This window comes from Tachypleus tridentatus, chromosome 10 (assembly GCF_004210375.1).
Source record: "Tachypleus tridentatus isolate NWPU-2018 chromosome 10, ASM421037v1, whole genome shotgun sequence".
Classification (NCBI taxonomy): domain Eukaryota; kingdom Metazoa; phylum Arthropoda; class Merostomata; order Xiphosura; family Limulidae; genus Tachypleus; species Tachypleus tridentatus.
The window spans coordinates 149,091,003-149,110,255 of record NC_134834.1 but is presented as its reverse complement, the minus strand read 5'-3'; the positions used below and the strand labels follow the sequence as shown (position 1 = coordinate 149,110,255).

The 19,253-nt window shown below is 33.2% G+C and overlaps 1 long non-coding RNA gene across 6 annotated transcripts in view; it reads left to right on the top strand.

The window, feature by feature from the left end:
- Positions 1–263: 263 nt before the first annotated feature.
- Positions 264–19,253, top strand: part of LOC143230590 (uncharacterized) — a 38,001-nt gene continuing 19,011 nt past the window's right edge. The window contains exons 1-3 of one of the 6 annotated variants that reach the window (XR_013016535.1): positions 265–670; positions 3,039–3,101; positions 3,227–5,576. This is a non-coding gene — a long non-coding RNA (uncharacterized LOC143230590). The other 5 variants (XR_013016534.1, XR_013016532.1, XR_013016533.1 and 2 more) reach the window with 5 other exon arrangements.

Here is a 19,253-nt window from a genome sequence, read left to right as displayed (position 1 = left end):
CATGCTCGCCCTCCCAGCCGTGGGGGTGTATAATGTGACGGTCAATCCCACTATTCGTTGATAAAACAGTAGCCCAAGAGTTGGCGGTGGGTGGTGATGACTAGATGCCTTCCCTCTAGTCTTACACTGCAAAATTAGGGACGGCTAGCACAGATAGCCCTCGAGTAGCTTTGTGCGAAATTCCCAAACAAACAAACAAGTTAAGTATTTATACTATATCTTTTGACACAGTACATGTATTTTCACAAAATTTGGTAGACTTTAGTAAAGATTACATGTTTTTTTTGTACTAGAAAAATCAATTTTTATGAAGTTTTCAATAAAGAATTGTAAAAATATTGAGTCTCTTATTACTCAGTGTGAGGTGAATTTCGTGGTATGATTAAAAAAACTTATCAAAATGTGTGTTGTCTATTTTTTTATTTGGGAGTTGTCAATTTGAGTGACCATTATAAAAAAATGTAGGAAATACAAGATTAATTTTGTCTAAAATCACTGCAACTTATATCACAAGTACAAATGTTTAGTGTGAGCAGCACAAGTCTCATAATGCTATATATATTATTTTTTGTATGCTGACCTAGTGTCGCTAGGGTAACGTAGCTGAACTTTTTTTAGTGGGCTATATTTTGTAATGGTCTCATTAATTACACGTTTATATGATTTTGAAGTAAGTTATTAATTTTTTTTTTTTTAAATATAGAACAGTAAATAAATGAAGCAAACAATTATCTCATCTCGCAACATCCTTCATACTCTGTTACTGTTGGACGTAGGTTTGCTAAGCCTTCTAAACTTTTGCATGTGAAGGATGTGAAAAATTTTCGTAGGTTTTGCATATAGAGTTGAATAATAAAAAATCATAAGTTAGTGTATTGATACCATAGAATTCCACTTTTTGAAATTTGGTAATTAAGTTGTATAAAAGTCTGAAGAAAACTTTAGATACAACCAAGCTCCTTAATCTTGTTTTGAAAGAATATGGTAGCTTTTTATCAGATTAAAATTACTGAGAAAACCACGAGCATGGACATTCTACTCTGTTGTTTAGTTATTCACATTTCTTATATTAAAGTAAGTGTATGTAAGGGGACCATTTCCAAAAATGGAAATAGGTGAACAAGGCCAATGTTTGATTCAGTACATGAGCCATATCTTGGCAGAATAAAAATGAGTTTTTTATTTTATATTCTTCCTTGTCAATATTTAATGTTGATACTAATTCCTAGTTCACATGAACACTGTATTTTGACATCTAATTCGGCATGCCACATGACTGAAAAACTGATATTTAAGTGTTCTTTTAATGTTTACTTTTAAGAAATTAATTTGTATATAATATCAAAACTTTAATCTACAGTTTTATACCAAACTGGATACAAATCCATAAAATAGTAGTTCATTAAAATTTTGAATGTAGGTCAACAAATGTGGTGATGTGGTTTTTGATCTGTGACCTATCACAGAAGGGTTAATCCTTTTTACAGTGAAGAAACCTTTTGTGTACTGCATTAAAATTTGCAAGGCTTTGTATGTGAATTACAAATTTTTGGAATCGGGTTAGGTTTTGAGCTATTAAGTTGGTTGTATGTTTGGCCTTTTGTTGATTGGTGTGTTCCTGATCATGACTGTGCCATCAGTGATACTTGTTAATGTATATCTCATCATTGTTACTGTGAACATTCTCAGTCTATATCATATCTTTAGACTTAGGGGTTAGTCCCAGAATTCTACAGCATGCTTAACTTCAATATTGTTTGTACTGAGAAATGTATATTTATTTACTTTCACAGCAATTAGTACATGCCAATGGCCATATGATACCAACAACTATTTGGTAGTATTGTCTGAAACAACTGTTTTTTGTCACGCCTGAGTCTAAACATATGCACTGATTGATTGAATTTGGAGAAAGAAGAAAATGGTGCAAAATTAGTTAGGTGATGTGCAGTTGCATGGCTTCATTTCTTCAAAAAAATTTAAGTGCTGAATCTGCCTTTAAAACCCTAGAAACGGAGTTCAGCTTAGGATTGAAATCCAGAAATAGTTCAAAATTTAAGAATCCAGAACTGTTTTAGACTAAAGTTCAATTTAGCACATCCCCATGCACAAATAAAATGGGAGAAAATATTAGGTGCAATGATAATTTTTCATCATCATGGTGGCCTGGAACCTTGGATCTGTTGAGGTCTGCTTTGTATACAGTGACTGTAGTTTTGTTTATGAAAATTGAGATTTGTGTAATTGGCTGGTGGTTAAAATGCACTAACTGCAAATTAGTGGTATCTGATTCATCTAAAATGTCCTCTCATGTGACACCATATGTTTGAAGTTCAAACTTGGTGTACTATGAGATTTCTAGCAAACTGTACTTGAGTAACATGAACTGAAAGATTTTCTAGCTTGTATAAGTGATCCTACAATTAAAAATCATACACAGTTTTTTTTTAAATGTTTTCACAATTCCTTGTTATCTAGTGGGTTTGATTTTGCCCCACATAAGACTTAACCTGTTTATTTTGCCCTGAGCATGTGGTTTCCAGTAGTGAAGGTGATACAGTGCACATTAACAACATTAGGCATTCTCTTCAACCTAGTAGTCACTGTTTTTCTAGAGTTCATGTTTGAACTGTAAAATTCTGCCCCTACAAAGTTATTTCTTTTTATATTGCCATACCTGTTCATGGCTCTATCAGTAGCTTCAAGTGGACCTTGTGTATGGGTATGTTCAAGATCTTTCAACTGGTTAAAGATGATCCCTATCTTAATCATCCTGTAGCACAACAGGAATTTTGAGAAAGTTATTGTTTTATAACTCCAACAATAGTTAGTAGGATTAATAACAATATTGATTACAGTTTATTTCTTTGTAACTTAAATGCCATCAGATACCCTTCAACAAGCAGTTGTGAAAATGGAGCATGTTTGTGCACAAAAAGCTGTAGGAAAATGTATTAAAAGCAAATAGAAATCACTGGAAGTGCTATGTTTTATGAAAGACTTGAGTGAGGTTTTGAAAGTATTTTTTCTCTTTGTAGCTTCCACCAGGAAAAATGCAGATTTATGTAAAAACATTAACAGGGAAAACCATCACCCTTGAGGTAAGTTTCTTACCAAGAAGTTTGAAAATTTTTACCAGATTTTCTTTATTTTGCCTTGTTAGTCTTGACATGTAAAGATGATAACACTATGTAACAACATTTTTACTTTTTCTTGTTCCTGGCAGAAAGTATTATTTCCCAAGTGCTTATGCCAAAAGTAAATGGAAAGTAGACCTGTTTTTCTCTCCAAACTTTGCTTTTGTGATGTGGATAATAAAACTTTGGAATGTTCTGGAAAATGGGTAAATTTCAGGTAGATTCAGTGCTGAGTCGCTGATGGGTCTCTGAGCACACTAACAGGATGCACTGGTCACAATGGAATGAGTTTTCTGTGGGGAGGCACAATGACAAAGGTGAGCTACAAGTGAACCTCCAGAAGGTGGTGTTCTCACCATTGCACATAAACTTGGGTCTCATGAAATAGTTTGTTGCAGCTCTTGATAAGGAGTCTGCAGCCTTCAAGTACCTTCAAGGCTTCTTTCCTAAGCTGTCTGAGGTGAAGGTCAAAACTGGTGTTTTTTTTTACCACAAATAAAGATCCTGGATTGCACAGAATTCCCCAAGAAGCTCAGTATGAAGGGAAAAAAAAGTGTGGGGCAACTTTGTTGCAGTGGATTGAGGCTTCTTGAGCGATTACAAAGCCAAAAATTATGTGGAACTGGTTGACGCTTTGGTGAAGAAGTACAGCAAAATCGGTTGCGGGGTGTCCCTGAAAGTCTATATCCTTGATGCTTATCTTGATAAATACAAGGAAAAATATGGGAACATACTCAGAGGAGCATGGCAAGTGCTTCCACCAAGATGTACTGGGCTTTGAATGCTACTACCAAGGAGCATATTACAAAAACATGATGGGAGACTACACCCTTGTGCAAATTAATCGAAACAAATGGTTATTTTATAACATTTTCAGCATGGCGGCTGGTGTATGCTCGCTGGACCTGCTGATTTTTTTAATAGTCATTTTTCACACACAGATGGCATCATTAGCTGTGTTTTGCAGTACGATCGACCAATTTTTGGGATATATGATGAAATTTTGAGGAATATTACGTCATTTGAAATTGTTAGAAGGGCAAGGAGACCAGTCAAAAAACAACTTCTTACTAACTCAATGAAGAAAAGAACAGTATCAGTGGGGTCTGAAATGCAAGAACAATGGAGGAAGATATTATTCAGTGACGAGACTTGTCAGAATTGAAAAAGAGATTTTCAGATGTATCTGGCATTTTTCAGCAAGATCTGGCTCCGTGCCACACATCGAAAGTTGTGAAGAAGTTTATGACTACAATGCAAATAAAGGTGCTGGACGGGCCTGGAATCTCTCCGGACTTAAATCCTATTGAAAATCTTTGGGCAATTTATAAAGAAAAACTGCGGGGAAAAGACTGTACTATGAAAGATAAGCTGATTGAGGTGTGGCATCGTGATCCAAAAATGAGTAAAAATTGCAGTCAACTCGTGGACTCGATGCCAAAGCGGATTAATGATCTTCTGAAAAATAATGGAGGTCATATCATGTATTAATTTGTAAGTAATTTTTGGATTCTCAGGAATAAAATGCAAAAAATTGTAATTTTCTGTCTTGTTCCAATTAATTTGCACAAGGGTGTATATTTGGGGCTGGTACGGGAAAGTGATTTACATTAGTCGGAAATCTCAAAACTACTCTCTTCCAAATATTTTTCTATAACTTTAGTATAAATACATGTAAATCTTGATTCATGTTTTGTTCACACCTTGTGTAAATGAAAATGTGCAAATTTGCCTGTTTTTACACAGAAAATAGGTTAATTTCTAAATTTCATTATCCAGGTCACAAAATCAAAGTTTGTTTGAAGGGAATAATGGCCATTTTCTGTACTTTTACAACATAAGCAATTAAGAAATAACACATACTATTCAGGAACAAAATTTGTGTTCCATAGTGTAGTTTAGGCATTGTTTTACTAGGAAAAAGTAGGCTTGAAAAAAAATTGTTCTGCAGTCTCGTGTAGATGAAATTAAGGTATTTAGAAAGTTTTGTCATATGAAGATGCTCATACATTTCCATCTGTTTATTCATAGTGTAGTTAATCATTGCATGAAATTTTAGTATTAAGGTTTCATACATATGCATTCCCTCTCTTTCTTTTGAGGAAGTCATTAGTGGAGAAGTGACTTGTCATTGAATTCTGAAATGTCACTTTAGTTTTTATGAGGAATTGTTTGTGTATCATCAATACAAAATCTGTCAATGCAAGTACAGTTATCAGAGTATTTATATAAAACGATAGTAATTTTCCATTTGGCTTCAAAAAAATATCAATTTTTACTAAAACAAGACTGAACATTGAATAAATACATTTGAACAACAGTATACTTATGCTTCTACTATAATTATTGCCAAGAGGATAAATATTTCAATCTTGTTTTTTTTTTTGATGTGGTTTGAAAATAAGACTAAATGTGAGAATAAAATTTTGGTTAAATTACTTTTTATTGTTATCACATCAGTATTTCTTACATTGTTTGTTTAATCAAGCCTCCAATTTAAATATATGTGTGTATATACTTAACCCTCTCCTGACAGATTTGGTGTAATCTACACAAGTTAGAAAAAAAACAAACTAGGTTTAAGAAGTTTTGATAGAAATAACTAAAACCATGAAACCAGAGTGCTTTCAAAAAGTGGACCTTTCATCTTCAGGAGCAAAGTGGAGTAAGAGATTCCATTTTTCAAAAGCACCCTGACTATTAGGCTTTTATTCATCAACATACACAGTTTGAGCATTTATAACTTCTGATGCAGTGTGTGCATCTTCACAACATTTGATAGATTTATACACAAAACATCAGATTCTATAATTAACCAAATGTTTGTCTATATAAATGTTGAGTGTATTGTTATTAGGTGAAGTACAAAGTGACTTCTTATGATCAAAAACTATTCTTCATCCCAAAAATCTGGTTATGAAAATTCTAGAGTTTAAAGTTCATAGAAGTAAAAGTTAGATAATGAAAATAATCCATTAACCCTCTCTTCACTGGCATCCTTTGCTCTGCATGCCACAAGGTATTTTTATGTTAAGAACTGCTTTTTGTTTGATATGTCAATTAGTGTAGCACAAAAGCATGTTAATCATCCAGATTTTAATTGTCTATAACTTTTAAGTTCTTGATTTTATGAGGCAGTGTGAGAAATTTTTCTCTTATCTGCCTTTTTCACCACACCTCTGATCATTATTAAACTTGTAAGTTACACTGTAATGTAGTTCTCTCAAGAGAAGCATAATTTTCATATCCTTCAATCTTGTTTAGTTGCAGAAATGTTAATTAGAAAATTGGATCCCATTTATTGCATATCTTTCAGGATTTAATAGTTCTCATATTTAATACATTATTGTTTATAATAGAATCTCTAGGTTGTCATTTGTCAAGTGACATATTACATGAAGTATTTTTCATACAGGGGATTGTCAGTTTCTCTTTCAGAATGAGCATTATTCTTACAGTAAGCATCGTGTAACTTGGATGAATTTGTAACACTTCTTGTGGCATAGTTAAAAAGCCAGAAAAACTGATGATATGGAACATTGTCTTTCTATATTTTATTCTATATTCCTTAGTGGGTTACTTGATTTAATGATTTAGTTGCAGTAGTACCCTTAGTATAATAAAAATAGGCTTAAATATCCTTGACAATTGGTGGCAAGAAAAATGAAAGGAAAAGCACTTTATTTTTTGTTTTAGACATTTATTCTTTTATTAGTATTATAAAAGTAGCTAAAGTTAAAAATGTAGATATTTTTAGGTTAGTTAAGATTAGGTAAAATATTTTATAAGACAAGCAGAGCAGCATATGGTTAATGTAATTTGACAGTATAACATCACATGTGATTTACAACATATAATGGTGCCAATAGTAGTAGGAGATAGTTCAAAGGCCACTCAAGAGTAATAAAATTTAATTATAGGTAGATATATACTGTTGCAAGCTTAGTTACTTAGGATAAACTAATGTAGTTTCATGTTACAGTTTGAAGTCTTAGAAAGAAAAAAGAATAATTTAGATATTTTAGGGTTATGAAGCCAGTTTAATTGACTTTTCTCATTTGTAGTTAAGGTAGAGAAAAAACTGAAGTCTCACAGAATATAGTTTGTATTTAGGTTAGGTTTACAAAAAATTGGAATTTTTGAGATGTGAAAGTACTTACTGTTAACTATTGTATTGTAACAATTTCTTGATCTTAAAATTGTTTTCCCATTCATCTGAATAATGCTTCATAGCTTTATGAATACAAATAGTCATCTGTATCTGATATTAAGGACATTTGTGAATCTACATTCGATTCACGTTGACTGCCAAGAAAAATGATATTGTAACATTTGAAATTATGAGGGGTTTCTTACGAGATTCATTATAGCATTATTATCCATGTCTTATAAGAAGACGAATAGGTACCTGACCTGAAATGCATTATCAATAGATGCCTGCAAGTTTCCCTAAGGAATTGAAAATGATTTGCACTCTATATATTTCAAAGAATGTTAAGAGTCCTCTTCTACAACAGTAACCTTTTTTCAAGAATGTTAAAAGATTTGTAAGTCCGTACTTTTCCTTAGTGAAATCATGTTGACAATCCAATGAAACTCTAAACTTTGTTAAATGGTTTCGCAAAGCTTCTTTTGTGCGACTTACCAAAAAGTTGTACATAACTGACTTAAGACTAATGGACCTATAATAACTGAAACAATATTCTTCACTTCCTTTAAAAAAGAGGAGCATCATCAGCTAACTTCCAACCTTCTAGTACAGGGGTGTGCAACAGGCGGCCCGCGGGCCACAACCCGGCCCGCCAAGCCATTTAGTGTGGCCCTAGTTGTTGTAATCTAACCATGTGGCCTGATCTGTAATCCAACGCAAATGGAATATTTTTAAAAGCATCGATCCTACGGGATTCCCAGGCTTCGACTCGACAAACTTCTAAAATTATCTTTGCTAGAGAGGAGCAGGCCGAATTCGATTGGTCGGCCTCCTTAGGGCATGAATAGGTGACGTGCACTAGCACTATTGTCTACGACTCAACGTCATGTCCTGAACCTCGCCTTCGCCCGCTGGCGACAATTTTCCCTAACCTCTGCTGTCCGTCATTCATTATTGGTGAAAATTTTATTACCTTTTACAGTTACTACAAGAGATTGAAGGTAAATTGATTATTATTTAGCATATTGTTGTGACTTTACTGAATTTATTAAAATTTTTGCTTTCAGATGCATCTGATTCTATGTACAGTGTGACCTCGTTATTCGCGGGGGTTACGTTTTTACCCTCCCGCGAATATTGGACGCAGTTTTAAAACGTATATGTATGCGATTATATACTATATGAAATGCTTCCCAAACACTAATGATACTTATACTCATTGATGCAGTAATAATGTAGCAATATTGCATACTGTTATGTATTTCACTAAATTGTACCGTGCGTTACCGGGCTGTGCTTTGCCGTTTGCGTTGTTGGGGAAGCTGAGGCAGTCAGCCAATAGCAGTCCAATCTTGTTTGGTGAAGACGACAATTGATAAAAACGGCTTGATTGAGTAAATACAACAGAAATCTCCTCGAAAAGCCCTTTCAGTCTCTGTGACCTACAAAAACGCAGTTCGCGCATAACCCGCGAATATGCGAGGTCACACTGTATTTTGCTATTCTCAATTAATTTAAGTACCGGAAGGCTATGATCGGGATGCCAATTTAGAAACATGTGTTTCTGTCCATAAGAGGTTCCATGTGTAAATAAATTCTATGTTTTTTTCTACTTTGCTATTTTCGTGAGAATAATTTTGTTTTGATTTCAGGGCTAGTAAAATGTCAGCAGTTAAGAAACGAAAAATTGATGATGAGGGAAGGTTATTCAATAGTGAATGGTGCACAAAATATCTTGTTGTCCCACATAATCAAGGTGTTGTCTGCCTCGTCTGTCAAACTACAATTGCAGTCATGAAAGAGTACAATATTAAGCGACATTACGCAACTAAGCACTCCTCCCAGTTTGATGAAATTGTTGGTCAGGCACGAAAGGACAAAATTGAACATTTAAAAACATCCATTGAAAAGCAACAAGGTGTTTTTACCACTTTCAAGAAAAATTCAGAACTGGTGACAAAACTGAGTTTTAAGCTTTGTGAATGTATGGCAGAAAAGGGAAAGCCTTTCAGTGATGGAGAATTTATTAAAATTGTTTAACAATATTCACAGAATATGCATGTCCAGAGAAAAATATTTGGTGGAGCAAACTAGCCTTTCCGCTTTACTGTCTCACGCAGGGACAAAAGATCTTTCAGAGGACATCAAAGAAACTTTGAAAGAGAGATTGAATTCAGTGAAGCTTTCAGTCTGGCTTTGGATGAAAGCACTGATATCAATGACACATCCCAACTTGTCATTTTCATCAGAGCTGTTACTGCAGACTTTGATGTTTTCAAGAGTTTTAGATATGGCAAGCCTTTCCTCCACAACCACAGGACAGGATATTTGTGAACAAGTGCTTAAGGTTGTAGAAAGTTTGAACTGAATCCTTATAAATTATGTGGTGTTACAACAGATGGTGCTCCTTCCATGACAGGTAGGACAAATGGATTCACCAAGAAATTTCTAACGGCAGTTGGAGCACAAGACGTAGTTGTAAGCCATTGCATTATTCACCAAGAGAGCTTGTGCACCAAAGTTCTGGATTTTGCAGAAGTCATGAAAAATGTCCAATGCGTAAATTATATTCAACACGAGGATTAAATCATCGACAATTTAAAACTTTTTTAGATGAGCTGGACAGTGAGTATTCAGATGTTTTGTACTTCTCTGCTGTAATGCGTTGGCTTAGTAGAGCTGCTACTTTGAAGAGATTCTGGAATCTGCGAGAGGAGATTAAGCTCTTCATGGAGAGCAAACGTCAGAATGTGGACTTCTTGAGCAATGAGAACTGGCTGAATGACTTAGCATTCCTCACAGACATTACACAGCATCTGTCTGATTTAAACTTAAAACTACAAGGAAAAGTCAACTTGTGAATAAGTTGTTTGAGCATATTTGTGCTTTTGAGAAGAAATTGGAACTTTTCCAGGTTCAGTTGAGAAGAGCCATATTGACCCATTTTACATGTCTTGCAACCAGGAAACTGGAATTTCCTAATCTGGATTGCACCAAATATGGAACCAGTGTACAAAAGCTGCGTGATGAGTTTGCAAACAGATTTCAAGATTTCAGACAAACTGAAATTAGATTGAAATTGTTCGCTCAACCTTTTGATTTGGCAGTGGAAGACAGTCCTGATGATTGCCAAATGGAACTCATTGAACTGCAGGCTGACATGGACACTAAAGGAAATTCTCTGAAAACAGTTTGCTAGACTTTACAAACTCTGTGTAATGCGTGAAAAGTTTCCCAATTTGTCCCGTCATGCACAAAGAATTGCCTCCTTTTTGGTAGCACCTACTGCTGTGAGCAATTTTTCTCCAAAATGAAGCTCATCAAAACCAAATGTAGAAGTCAGCTGACTGATGAACATTTGACCAGTCAGTTAAGAGTGGCAACCACTTCTGTCAAAGCTGATATTGACAAGCTCTACAAGGACTCTAAATTTCAAGTGTCGCACTAAAATGATCACTCATGCAAAAATATAAAATATTATTGCTTGCATTTTGAGAATTTTTTTTTAATTTATTGTGCATGTACACGAATAAGCTTGTTTTTTAAGTGGCCCCGCTTGATTGATGAAGTTGGTTATATGGCCCACCGACGAAAAATGTTGCACACCCCTGTTCTAGTACATGGTTAATGTTGAAGGATTGACAAAAAATAGTAGCAAGTGGCTGACATATCCAGTTTTTAACCACCTTCAAAACCCTCGGGAAAATATTATTTAGCCAATAGATTTATTTTCCTTTAAACTTCGAAATTTTGCCTTGACTAGCCCAGAATTAATGCAGCCATCTTTGTTTTCATCATCAAAATGTAGAATACTGCTTAAATCTTCAATAGTAGAAAGAGAATAAAAAGCAAAAACAATTAACAACCCATTCATCTCATAATCATCATATACAAACCTTTCTTTATCACCCCTTGAGGGTTCCACTGCATCCTGGCATTTTGTTTACACTTTATATATTTTGATAAATTGATAGTGTTGATGCAACATCTGTTTTGTACTTCATAGTGAGAATGGTAGGACTGAGAGACGTAAATGTAAATTTCTGCAGGATAGGAGTTGTTTTCACTTTCTTAATGTAGTAGTTATTTGGAAGAGTTGCCTGATGATGTGGAAGCTGAAATTTAAAGTGATTTTAAGAGAAATTTTGAAAAGTATATGAATGATAAGGGCTGGCTTTAAGATTTTTTAAAAATTTATTTATAAATAGTTTTAGTTTAATTTAGAGGATGAGACAAACAAGATGGATCAGTAGGTTTCATGTTGTCCCAAACTACTATATTATGTTATGTTTTATTAAAAATTATGTTTGAGATATATTTCAAGTTTGTATAAAATGTTTAATTCATTTATGCAAAAGTTATGCATGATCAAAATTTTTCTCCACCTAAACAGTTGATACTCTTAACAACAAATACAGAAAATTCTTTCATAGAATACACTTGTCAATATACATTTTTGTGTAATCAAACAGAAATCCAAGAATGGAGTGAGGTAAAGTTTTTATTGTCCTGTTGTTCACTAGATATTTGGAATAAAATTGTTTTGTTAACAAAGCTGCTTAAAATTTAAAATTGTGACACAGAATAGTTGGAAATGTAATTTATTCAGATACTTTGCTATTGTGAAAATTAAAAGCAGAATAATATCTATTTTGTAGGTAACAACAAATGAGAAAAATAACCAGTGTTATTGATATAACTTTTTAAAAATGAAAGAGAACAAACACTGACACTACACTGCTACGTAATCTTCAATTAATAACTCTTTGGTTAATAACCAAAATCCTCTTTTCACTCTACTAGAACCACTGTTCTCTAATTTTTTACAAGATATTTTGATATCCATAGATTATCATTATTCTACTCGCAGTGATATGTTGAATTTCTATTTATTTGTAACCTTTTAGTTAATGTTTTCCAGTTTCTTGGGAGTTTATGTGCATAGGAATATTCTCATATTTTTGTTTTTTTGCTTCTTTTTATTGTGGCTCACCAACAACTATGGTTGTGTATAGCAGATATCTTGCTTCTTGCTAATTTCTGTTGCAGGAGTATCTTTACCTGCATGTATTGTTGAGTTTGTAGTCACTTCCTTTGTTTTGTAATGCTGTATGCACGCTTTACATACACTATTTCTTTGGTCACTCTCAAACTAGATGTTTTCAGGTTCAAATGTGAACTTAAGGAACCACTGTGTTACAATTGATGGAATACTTTGGCTGAATTTTGGATTCAAAGGACTTATTTTATAAGAAAGTATTATGGTAAAGGACACAACAACACATTTAAAGGAAACCTGACAGTTAAGTGGGAAGAACAAGATCACACTTGTCCCACATAAGTTTACTTGTTCATGTTGAAGCACAGATCTACACTGTGAGTAACATTTTCTGTGCCCAATCAGTAGCATGTAACATTTCAGGCCCCAGAGTTTACTACTGAAACACGTGATCAAGAGTTATGATTAGTACAATTTATTACCAAGTTTTATTGATGTAATATCTACAGTAGGCTAGTTTCCCCTGTTCTTTATACTTTAGTCTAGTGTACATTTCATGTTGACCTGAAATTTTCAAATGTGAAGTCATTTAGTAAATGTGTATTCAATTTACATAGGCATGTATATTAATTTTGGATACAGACCACGCATATAATGTACGCAGGTTTGTATTCTAGTTTGGGATATATGCTACATGTGAAATATACATCGTTTGCCCATACCGTTCATAGGAGTCAGTGCTGAAATTTCAGCTGGATAAACAAAAACAATTTGGGTAAAGTGTTATGCTCAAAGACACAACAGTAGTTATCGTGCCCAAGGTATATCGTATGAGTTATAGGACACCAGATGACCGGAAATTAAAAAGTCACATAAGGGTTACCTGATCTGTAAGTTATACTGACATGTGAAGGTTACATAATTTACAAAAAAAAATGCTGCCTAAGGGTTAAAGTTCGACACCCTCCCACTTTGAACAGACATAGCTTTTCTGCTCATATCAAAAATACTTTGGTTTTGTTAGAGTGTAGTAAGTAATATGCATGCTTTACATATAGAATACTTTGAAAATTGTTAAAGATGAAGTATATCATTTAAAAAATTAAAAACAATCAACTTAACATAATACACCTCAAAAATAATTTTATATTTAAAATTCACTTCATCATTAGATGTCAGATCTTATTTGTGGTTTATTTTAGACTAAATATATTTTTGTATTTATCTTTAAAGGACATGATTGGATAGTTCATTCTTTAGTATAAATCATTAGATCTTCATATCTATGTGGGTGTGAGAGACCATTCACTTTGTAACGTTCTTCTACATTATATACAATTTTCGTGCACTTTAACTGTATGATGAGTTTCACAAACGTTTATTATGATAAATATAACACAACAACATTTAAAATACAAAGTGATAAAAGGATAAGAATAACACAACAACATTTAAAATACAAAGTGATAAAATGATAAAAATAACACAACAACATTTAAAATACAAAGTGATAAAATGATAAAAATAACACAACAACATTTGAAATACAAAGTGATAAAATGATAAAAATAACACAACAACATTTAAAATACAAAGTGATAAAATGATAAAAATAACACAACAACATTTAAAATACAAAGTGATAATACTTGAAACATGCATTTATCAGAATCATGATAAACAGAAAAGCAATTAAAAGGATTAGAAATTTAAAGAAGGATGCATTTTCAAATATATGAAATATGCTGCTTGTATTGTTGAACATAGAATTTTCTATTTCGTCTTCACTGTTCCGATCTTCCTTCTCCATTGGCAGTTCCTTTTCGTATATTGTCATGTTGATTTTTCTTCCAGGAGATAATAGTTTTGTGTTTGTCATCGCATGATAAATGTCTTCATATGAAGTTATGGTTTTTTATGTTATGATATGTCTTTCTTCTTTTGAGAATAATTCTTTGTTATCCTTGGCTTCATGAAATGTTTCAAGAGGTGTTATAGCTGAAGGTTTCTCTGTGATTTATGAGAATATTATTTTTAATATACAAATATGTTCAGTTTTAATACAAGCAAATTAGTAAAATAATGTTATATATAAAGACTAAAATTTTATAAAGGATGGTTACAAATAGTCCTTGAAAAAAAATAGTATAATTGCAAATAGAAACTACCACATTCTGTAAAAAAAAACATGCATCGAATTAATGAAATAAGTACTTGTGAAAGCTATTATAAAAAATATCTTCAACTGCATCATCTCTAAAAAGTTAGTTTTGTGCTGTTGAAATCATATATACTTTACCACTTGAATGATTTAATCATATCCAGAAAAGCATCTGAACTATATTGCGTACAAATCAGCTAAATTAACTACTGCACGAGCTACTAATAATTTATTCAACATCAACAGTAGGACATGATTGGATAGTTCATTCTTTAGTATAAATCATTAGATCTTCATATCTATGTGGGTGTGAGAGACCATTCACTTTGTGACGTTCTCCTACATTATATACAATTTTCGTGCACCTAAACGTTTATTGGGATAAAAAAACAACATATAAAATACACTCATAACATGATAAAAATAACATTTAAAACAGAAAGTGATAAAAATAACAACAACATTTAAAATACGAAGCGATAATACTTAAAACATGCATTTATTAGGATCATCACAAACATAAAAGCAATAAAAAAAATTATAAATTTGAATAAGGGTGCATTTTCAAATAAACGAATCATGTTCCTTCTCTTATTTTCTGTTTCGTATTCACTGTTCTTGTCTTCCTTCAGCGTTGGTAGTTCCTCTTCGTATGTTGTTATATTGAAATCTCTTCCAGGAGATGACAGTGTTGTTTTTGTCATCGAATTAATGAAAGAGAAAGTATATGTGAAAGCTATTATAAAAAATATCTTCAACTGCATCATCTCTAAAAAGTTAGTTTTGTACTGTTGAAATCATCTAGACTTTTCCACTTGAATTATTTAATCATATACAGAAAAGCATCTGAACTATATTGCGTACAAATCAGCTAAATTAACTACTGCACGAGCTACTAATAATTTATTCAACATCAACAGTAGGACATGATTGGATAGTTCATTCTTTAGTATAAATCATTAGATCTTCATATCTATGTGGGTGTGAAAGACCATTCACTTTGTGACGTTCTCCTACATTATATACAATTTTCGTGAACCTAAAATTTATTGGGATAAAAAAAAACAACCTTTAAAATACACTCATAACGATAAAAATAACACAACATTTAAAACAGAAAGTGATAAAAATAACAACAACATTTAAAATACAAAACGATAATACTTAAAACATGCATTTATTAGAATCATCACAAACATAAAAGCAATAAAAAAAATTATAAATTTAAACAAGGCTGCATTTTCAAATAAACGAATCATGTTCCTTCTCTTATTTTCTGTTTCGTATTCACTGTTCTTGTCTTCCTTCAGCGTTGGTAGTTCCTCTTCGTATGTTGTTATGTTGAAATCTCTTCCAGGAGATGACAGTGTTGTTTTTGTCATCGAACTACCACGTTCTGGAAAAAAAAAACAAAAAAAAACATGCATCGAATTAATGAAAGAGAAAGTACATGTGAAAGCTATTATAAAAAATATTTTCAACTGCATCATCTCTAAAAAGTTAGTTTTGTACTGTTGAAATCATCTAAACTTTTCCACTTGAATGATTTAATCATATCCAGAAAAGCATCTAAACTATATTGCGTACAAATCAGCTCAATTAACTACTGCACAAGCTACTAATAATTGTTGGTGAAAATAAATGAGTTGAAGGTTTATTATAATGGAGAAGACAAGAAAACGTTTAACGACAGGATATTTGAAGATTATTAAATTTTCTTTATTTTTGCACAGATCATTGGCCAACTTTACATCAATACTGATCTATTTCTCACAATCATTTCTATTGAAGTTCCACGTTAGTCCCCCGGCTTTTCATTTCAGAACAGATCAAAACAAGAATATGTATTGGTTCTTGTATGATAATTTATTCAACATCTACAGTAGGAAGGTATCGTATCATCCTTAGAAGAATGTTTACCTGATAAACCAACTTTGTTATAAACCATGATAATGCGGTCTTGGTTACGAATTACCTAATTTAATACGAATGAAGTTGAGTTATTCAGCACATCGATATATAATTAAAACGCTGAAACAATGATCAGTGTAATATATTTTAAAATCTTATAAGTTAATATTTTTCAATTCACTGACAAAAATAGTGAAAGTTCATGCTATCACCAACGAAACAGTAACATTGACGTGTTGTATAAATTACTTTGGTGAAATATATATAGGTAAACTTAATGTTAGTATCACCAAACTTTATGATTTATTCGCCTAAATACTTTTATGAAACGCCGATTTTAGTGTTTAGTCCTCAAAGACATTTGTGTTCCACTGGGGCCGGTACATATGTATATTACAACGGGACGCTCAATCAGACCAAACTAAAATCATGTGAGAGTTAAAGAATATTATCATTATTGATTTTGATTGTCAGGTTGGCTAAAACACTGCTGGTTCCTAATAGATTTAATATAGGAAGAATTGGTTTTTTTACCTGTGTTGGTCAGTTTCCGTATGAAGACCCGCCGTTGGGGATTAGACATCGGAGTATAAGTGTTGTTCTTTTCTTCTAAATCATAGATTTTCCCTTTTGTTGAACCTTTTTTTCGAAATATAATGTCCTGGGTGTCTGTTTTAATAACAACAAACAGACACACCAGAAGAACTCCGAAAAAGATGTTAGATTTCGTATGAACGTTTTTCATCATGTCAAGTCTTTCTCTCTGGCTTTCGAACTATTTCAAATTGAACTCATTCTGCACAAATCCGTTACTAACGGATAATAAGAGAGTATTGTTGTGGGTTAGACAATATTTATTGCAATAATATGCTATGACAGTACTTTGATATCTAAACAATATTAGTAAACTGATTTTACCAATTTCAAATAAGCGAACAGCAGTAACTTTGAATTTATTTAACTTTAGAAAATAAAACGACCTATATATTAGAGATGTAACTATATATATAAGTACACACATATGAAGGTATTTTAAGATTTAACAAACCTTTCGCATTTACTGCTTCATTAGGGTTAATATACACAACTGTATGATATTAGAATATTCATTACCTGTAATGTTCTATCTCTCGAGTCTGTGGTAACGTGCGTCTAACAATGTATAAATTACAATTGTTGTTCTTATTTTAGAGTAAAATTTATGCGAACTTATACAGCGATACTAACATCTGATATATTGTTACGTATTATAATTTGAAATAATGGGAAATTTTAATTTAGGATTTAATTAAATGTTAATATGTATGAAATTTATGATACTTATTACTCGTAATTTCAGGATGATGGATTCAAATCCCTTTCTCAAAAAACGTGTTCTCCCTTTCAGCCATCAGGTCGTTATAAAGTGACGGTTTATCTCACTATTCGTTGATAAAAGAGTAGCCCAAGAGTTGAGGGTGGGTAGTGATGACTATCTGCCTTCCTTTTTGTCTTACACTGCTTAATTACAGACGGCTAGCGCGGATAGCCCTCTTGTAGCTTTGCACAAAATTAAAAACAAAGAACCAACCTATCCATTTAATGAAACGAACTGGATGGAAGTCATGTGAATTCATGGTTAATAAAAAGTTATCTCAGGACATGAAAGTTATTTATATTTATAAGTTACATATATATTCTTTTAAAACCGAAAACGCCCATAGAAAAGGCAAAACACAAAATATGAAACTGTAAATTTACATGTATCTCTTCATGGAAACAAGAATATTCATATTGAATTTGGTGAAGATCCATCAACAGAGGCAAAGTTGTGGTAAACAAAACAAAACAAACACTCGTATATCCACACCCTACGAAGTTTTTTTTGTATTTCGCATAAAGCTACACGAGGGCTATCTGTGCTAGCCGTCCCTAATTTAGCAGTGTAAGACTAGAGAGAATGCAACTAGTCATCACCACTCACCGCCAACTCTTGGGATACTCTTTTACCAAAGAATAAGGGGATTGATTGTAACATTATAACGCCTCTACAGCTGAAAGGGCGAGCATGTTTGGTGGGACCGGGATGCGAACCGCGACCCTCAGATTACGAGTCGCACGCCTTAACACACTTGGCCATGCCGGGCCGCACCTGCGAAGTATTTACATGGATATACAATAGACAATACTGTTGTATTCTCAAGACGGCTGTATGGGTGTCAACGTTTTATTTTAATTAAAGTTTTAATACTTACACTAGCCGTCTTGAGAATACATTTTTACTTCGTACTAATTTAGTAGTGTAAGACTAGAGGGAAGGCAGCTAGTCATCAGCACCCACCGCCAATTCTTGGGCTACTCTTTTACCAACGAATAGTGGGATTGACTGAAACATTATAACGTCCCCACGGCTGAAAGGGCGAGCATGTTTGGCGCGACGGGGATGCGAACCCGCAACCCTCAGATTACGAGTCACACACCTTAACACGCTTGGCCATGCGAGGCCTCGGGGAAAAGACTGTACTACGAAAGATAAGCTAATTAAGGTCATAATTGAGGTGTGGAACCGCGATCAAAAATTAGTAAAGATTGCAGACAACTCGTGGACTCGATGCCAAAGCGGATTAATGATCTGAAAAATAAAGGCGGTCATATCATGTATTAATTTGTGAGTAATTTTTGGATTCTCAGAAATAAGATGCAAAAAATTGAAAAAATCGTAATTTTCCGTCTTGTTACAATTAATTAGCACAAGTGTATATCATGTATGTCAGTAATATACCACTGTCGAACCTAAAGGTTTTGCATCACAATTTGCTGACGATGTAGCGGTCTGGAAAAGTGTCCCCACTCCTCCAATAGCAGCAACGAACCTCCAACCAGTCCTGAATAGTTTAGAAGAATACTGCCAGAAAT